At 43.1% G+C, this 6,994-nt stretch overlaps 1 long non-coding RNA gene across 1 annotated transcript; it reads right to left on the bottom strand.

Moving 5' to 3' along the window:
• Nucleotides 1–2,588: 2,588 nt before the first annotated feature.
• LOC146966483 (uncharacterized) lies at nucleotides 2,589–6,428 on the bottom strand. The gene is made up of 2 exons (XR_015034493.1): nucleotides 6,246–6,428; nucleotides 2,589–2,911 (listed from the first exon to the last, which is right to left on the bottom strand). It is a non-coding gene; the product is annotated as an uncharacterized LOC146966483 (long non-coding RNA).
• Between the last annotated feature and the right edge of the window lie 566 nt (nucleotides 6,429–6,994).

Raw genomic sequence — 6,994 nt, 5'->3', positions numbered from 1 at the left:
CTTCTCCTCCCTTCCTCGCTCCCCCCTCCCCTCCTGAAATTTCCCGTCCCCTCTCCCTTACAGAGGCCCCTCAGCTCTCCCTCTCTTTCCTCTCTCTCTCTCTCTCCTCTCCACCCTCTTCTCTGTCCCTCTTCTTCCTCCCTTCCCTACAGTTCCTCTCTGTCTCTCTCCCTCTTTCTCTCTCTCTATACGTGCTTCACTTTGGCCAATTTTTTCCATCTCCGTCTCACTCAGCTGTGGAGGCGAGAGCAGGGAAATATCAGGAGAGACACAGGACTCCTGCTTCCTATTAGCTTGTTGCTTTAGCCACCCAACCCCCACAGCAATTATCTAGATCAGTTAGTTGTGTAAAAAAAAAAAAAAAGGATTAAAAAACAAAGCAGCAAAAAAAAAAAAAAAACATCCCAAAGTCAGTGTCCAGCAGCAGCAGCAGCATTAAAATTCACCCACCATCCTCCTCTGCTCTCTTTGGTTTTCATCTCTGCTGCTTCAAACCACACTCACGCCGAATCATGCTATTACCCTGATTATCCTGATGAGTTGGTCAGATCCTCGCCTTCTCATTCTGCCCATGCTGATCGTAATTTAGAAATTACACCTAATGAGGAATTTTTAAAAACACGGCGGCCGCTCTGTGCTGCCAGCTCCACACCGTTCCCTGCCCTAATGGATTTCCTGGTATGGAATCCATTTTTCCCCCCTTTCTGCCCTGCAGGGGGTCCGGCTAGCCAGGCCCTCCCTCCCTCCTTCCACCGCTCTCACCCCCTCCCCATATCCCCTTCCCTCCGCTCCCTCCCCTATTCCACTAATTGGGGGCGACTGGTTTTGGTGAAAAGAAGTCATAATCATTGTTTCTGCTGCTAATTTAAGTGGTTAAGTGTACAGGATCAGCTCGCAGGACGAGGAAATTAGTATGATTAAATTTACATTTTTTAAATCTTAACAGCTAAAGTGCCAATTTCCTTTTTTTTATGGTTTCGTTGGAGGTTTTTTGAAAGTTCAACTCCATATGGCAGTTTGCACAAGACGGATGCACGTGGTGGTGTGTTTGCAGCTCGTCAGTGTGATTCCTCGGTTGTGTGTTGAGTTTCTTATATTGAAGCAACAAAAACAACTGATATGTGACACAGAAACATCAGAGAATTTTGACATTTCTCTTTATTTCTTGGAAGAATTTGATCTGATCAGTCAAATGTTGGTGGATTAGGAGTTTTAACCTGTCCTTGTCTCACAAACAAACACCTGTATAGTGTGTGTGTGTGTGTGTGTGTGTGTGTTTGTGTGTTTAAGGTTGGGTATTTCGCAGAATGGGGGGGCGTTGGGGGTGGGAGGTAGACACACAAACACACACACACTCACACACACAGGCACGCATGCAAATCAAAGCCATCAACAGCTTGTGATGAAGTGAGACATCGTGGCATAAACAGAGTGTGCCGTTACCATGGAAGCCACTTTCACCTCACAGGCCGAGAGACAGAAAAACACAAAGAACCAACGAGACAGGGAGGGAGTGACAGAAAAACAGTAACAGACAGACAGACAGACAGACAGACAGACAGACAGACAGACAGTGTGTTACGAGCTCTCTCTCTCCTTCAGCAACATTTAATAGCTTTTCAAACCCTTCTCAGCTTTTCACTAGTTTCCTTTTCCTGGGAAAGAGCCACTGTATTTGTACAGTAAGTGTTCCAGAGGGAAGGAAAAGTTCATTCAAATGTTGTTTAACAGCTTGGTGAACATTCACAAGTTTAATGAGCACATCACAACGCTGCAGAAGCAGACGTACAGTGAGAGCTGGAGGAGTCTTGTGGTTTTGGAGTCGGTCCTACCCGCACCATTTTTTATTTTTTATTTTTTTTTATATCAGCCTTGTTTTTGATAACTTTTAACACAGTGCACATATACAAGAAAAACTACTCGATTGATTGCTCCTTCTCTCCGGCTTTGGTTTGAGAACTGACAAGCAAATCTTTTACCGTCGCGTAAACATTTCACTTGATGTCGAGAACCATAAACAACATTTCAAAATTCACTCGGCCAGATCTGGAACAAATAAGTGCCTGCGTTTTCTGCATTGCGCTGAAGGTCCACTTCACTCACCAATTCATAATAATCAAGTCTGTTGCAGGAAATTGAACATAGCGACATAGGTCATATGACATCAAACAGGCCGCATGAGCCCCAGAATCACAAGCAAGGGGACCTCCACATATCTCTCTTCATTTGGCAGAGACACTAATGACAAATTTCCTTCCTTTATACTTTAGAAATGATTCATCTTAGCCAAATGGAAACCTTTATCCATTTAATCCAGCTCATTTTCTCCCTCTGAGCTCTAACAGCAGGTTACATAACTTCTACAAAAGGGCAGGGCAGAGATTGTAAAAGAGGCAATTAGCTCGGATGTGCCTTTAAAATGTTCCTCCATTGTTGATGTGAATACAAAGTAAAGAGAAAAATGTTCATTTCTGCTCATGACGACACAGTTTGCTTTTTGGTCCTTCATGTCCATCATGTCATTTTGTTTGCTTGCCATTTCCGTGCAGTCGGTAATTTAGCATGTTGGGATTTTTTTTTTTCTCTAAAAGCTCCATGGTGCTTTGTCCACCTCGATGCCTGATTGCCGCCGAGTGAAAGAAGCAACTAGACTCCATACTTTTTCGGAAAAGGTCGGATGAGCAAGGCCGCTGTAGCGATGCTAGCTTTGAAGGTTTGCCAGAGAGGCTACAGGAGGTAATCAGAGGAAAATATGTCCTCTCCTCCTCCTCTTCTTTTAGACCTCCATTAGACCAGCCTGCCTCTGTCTGGGAAAATTGATTTTCTCCCTCCCCTCCTCCTCTCCTCTCCTCTTTTTTTTCTTCTTCTCAGGTTCCATTTGAAGCTTGTTCATCTACTCTCAAGAGCAGTTCTGCGAGACAGAGAGAGAAAAGAAAATAGTTAGGCCACGACAGGTTGTTCACACATATAGTTACCCCCCCAACCAACCAACCACCCACCCAAACGCAGCCACTACAGAGCTGGAGTCTCATCTCCGTCTGAGGCCTGCAGTGGGTTGAACCCGTTTCTTTCCCCTTTACTGATCCTCATCTGCCTAATCCTTTCCTTCCTCTGCTTTTCATTCTCCATTTCTTCTTCTCTCTGTTGCTCTTCCACCGGTCTTCACACTTGCATCCTACACCCCCCCCCCCCCCCTCCCCACGCCCCCACCCCCTCTCAGAGCCAAGACTAGGATCAATGCACCATTGATTTTCCTATCAATGAACATTAGTATGGATCAGACTGCTACTTGCACTGCCCTGCCCTGAAAACTACACACACACACACACACGCTCATGCACGTACATGCATGCACACAGATCGCCTGTTGCCAAAGGGACTCCAGATTTCATCACTGCTCAGCAATGAGCACAAAAATAAAAGGGACAAGCTGGATGCTGCGGACAAAGGAAAAACCAGCGAGGAAAGAAAGACAGCAATAGAAATAAAGGCGGGTGGGATTGATAAAAGAGAGGTTCTAGTTGAAAGCACAGGAGCCAATCAATGAAAGGAATGACAGAAAGGGTAGGAAATGAAATCAGACTGAGCAGAGTTGGTGTTTGTTTCTGCGTAAAGGAAACAGTCATTGGTCAACTGCCTGCTAGTCGATTCACTGCAGAATAATTCAGTCTGATTGGCAACCAGCTCGAGCTGTTGATAATGGCTGCTAATCATGACAGTGAATGGATGTGTGCACTTTATACATCTTTGGGTGTCTCTCTCCCTCCCTCTCTCCCTCCCTCTCTCTCTCCCTCTCCCCTGTCTTTCTCTCTACCTCTCCCGCATAGACAATCGCAAACACACACATCTCTGTCTCCTCACCCCGTAATGGGCTCTGAGTCAGGTGGAGATTGACACTTTTCTTTCTGCCGTGCTCCTTTTGTGTCCAACATTGTATTCATTCCACACAAACCAACGCTGGCCTCTCCCAGAGCGCGTTTCTGCGCACATCAGCTACATTTTGTATCACCAAACAATGAATCTGTGCTCACAACTCGGCATCTTCATCTTCAATTAACTCTGCATTTATGGGAGGCGGGGGGAAAAAGTGGAAGGAGGAGAAACAGAGCAGGACATATTGTGTATTTATTATGTGCGTGGCCATAGCAGCCCCCTGCACCAGCACACCCATGGTCAATCCGCACTGTAACTGTACAAATGATGTTTATAACCAGCGGTCTTTTCTTTCACAGCGTGAGAGGCCTTGAGTGTCTCTGTGTAAAGGACCTTGCATGTTTCATAATTACATTTCCTCATATCATCTCTTTCACAGAGAAAGGAGCGAGAAGCTGTGGAGACCGGTCTTGATACAACAAAGAAACATCCTTCTTTGGGAGTGCTTGCATGAAAGTTGATCCTCTGCTAAGACCCCCTGTACGAGGAAACTGAGAAGCCTCAGGGCCGTCCTTCACCCTGCCTGATTATAAAGCGTTTTAATTTGGGCTGCAGTGGACGCCTGCCTGCCTGCCTCTATGTCTGTCTCCCTTTCTCTTTTCACTACTGCCCTGCCTGAAAGCCTGTTCAGACACCATGAGAGAGCAGTATAATTCATATTTTTTATATCTTCAGACACTATTTCATTTTTGTTATCAATTAATTCTACATAAAAATCATTATGCATAGTATTTGGTACAATTTTAGATTTTTCTTATCTATCTATCTATCTATCTATCTATCTATCTATCTATCTATCTATCTATCTATCTATCTATCTATCTATCTATCTATCTATCTATCTATCTATCTATCTATCTGCCTGCATTGAAGTCTTTCCTATGGGGGCTCTGCTGTTTAAGTGACAAGTATGAGTATATAGCACCAACTTGTTTAACACAATGTTGACAATATACTACATGGATATTATTTCTAATATTCACAGATATCTCGGTGAACAAGGCTCAGGTCAAGTCCACATAGAAGTGTAGTTTTCAGGGCTTTTGTCTGAACGTGCAGAGGTGTTGAAGAAAATAATGATTGGTAGCCACTCAAAAGTGTAAACCGAAGCATTGAGTTTGCTTTCACATCATGTCAGCAACGTTTCACAAAACATCCTCTTAGGTCCTTTTTTATAACATTGTCATAAAAAGAATCAGGAAGGGGAAAAAAACATCTTATGTTCAGCTGTTATTATTTACGTCTGTTGCAGTTATCAGACTGACCTTGAGTTTAAATGTCTCTATTTCCCACGGACTAGAACTGTGCTGAAAGAAAACAATTATATAGCCTATTTCTTTTTCTCTTTTTTTTTCTTGAGTAACAACTCCACTTTGGGCTTCAAAGCCTTGCCTGCCTTACCCCTCCCCTTCACTGCTCCTGGAGCCAAAGCAAATGAGCAAAAATGAGAGTGAACGTGTGGACTTTAAGATGTTGCAGGAGGAAGAAGAAGGAGAAAGGAGGAATATCATTAGTGGATCAATGACATTTCTGCACCTATTGCAGAGCCTCTCCTCTCCATTGACTGCAGAGAGAGAGAGAGAGAGAGAGAGAGAGAGAGAGAGAGAGAGAGAGAGAGAGAGTCAACTTGTGGGAGCTGAGGGACACAGGGGAGCCCGCAGATTTTTCTGGCAACATGTCAGCCGAGACTATAACCTTTCTAACCACAAAGTTCAATTACTCACTTAACTGACTTTGATCCAGGGCTCTGCCTCTGATTGAGGCTTTTACATGTGGACTGAGTAAAATGAGCCTTCATCAAGCTGGGTCCTGAATAAACCATCCAGCAACAGCAACAACAACACACAGCTATAGCATGGTGTTGGCAAATCCTTGTCTGATGGGCGCATCATGAGGAAAATGTAGCCTAGTTACAACTTTGAAACCAACAGGAACACTGTAAGCTACACTGTTACACAACTGGCAGGGAAAGTAATTAACCTAAGTTTTTAAAACGTTGCAAAAAATAAAAAACGAGGTTCATTTCAAGTCGAGATGCATTTGTATAACATATAGAAAGAAAACGGTGATTTAAATATCCTAATTTAGGCACAAGTGCTGTATTGCAAAGGCAAAAATGTGGAACTGAAAAAGACCCTAACCGCCTGCCGTCCTCACACACCGGCAGCAGGGAAAATATGGCGGGTCCACAGTGAGAGTGTGTGTGTGAAAATAAGTGGTAAATAGTGGTAGGAAATGCGTATTAAATGCACTTTAAGCCCGTGATATAGTCGCTAAACTACTTAGGCTGCTCGGTTTGTAGGACGACTCACCCGTCGTGCTCAGTTCGTAGCCGTAGTCCCGCTGAGCCGAGCACGATGTGAGGGGAAGTCGAGCTCCTGGCAGCGGCCGCAGCAGCAGCAGCAGCAGCCGGCAGGAAGCTGCTTTTCACCGGCAGGCAGAGCGAGGAACAGCTGCCCCTGTGCGCGGAGGGAAACACCGACCCTCTCGCCATTTAGGGTGCCTACTAAATACAATATTTATTATAATAAATTAATATAATTTAAGTTAGGCTATATGACAGACATTATAGATATTGTCGTCCAAGCCAACATAGCAAAGATTGACTTTATATAATGTAAGATATTTATTTTTTCATTATTTTCAAAATAGGCTGCGTGTCACCTGGAATCAGCTGAATAGCTATTTCTGACATGATGTAAATAAAATAAAAATAAACAATAACTAATAATAGACTATTATAGACTTGCTCTAATTATATGTTTTAATTGAATTTAAATTTTTAAGTGTTCATATAGCCTACCTAGGTTATATGTTTGTGTGTGTGTTATAAAAGTCTATTTCATATAGCCTAATAATTGCTATTTACAATTTCAAAAAAATATTCAGTGTTTATATTTAGGCTACTAGCATATTAGCCTATTGTTGTATTAGAATATTAGCTGGTAGCCTATGTATATTAAAAAATATTTTAATATGCACTCAATGGTTCACATATGAAAAGGTGAACAGCAGGTTAAGGATTATGAGCCTTTTTATTGAATTTTGCGTCAGGTGACAT

Source organism: Trachurus japonicus, chromosome 20, assembly GCF_045865225.1.
Source record: "Trachurus japonicus isolate A0001 chromosome 20, Traja_1.0".
NCBI classification, from domain to species: domain Eukaryota; kingdom Metazoa; phylum Chordata; class Actinopteri; order Carangiformes; family Carangidae; genus Trachurus; species Trachurus japonicus.
Note: the sequence above shows the minus strand (reverse complement) of the source record. Positions and strands in the feature narration are given on the sequence as shown.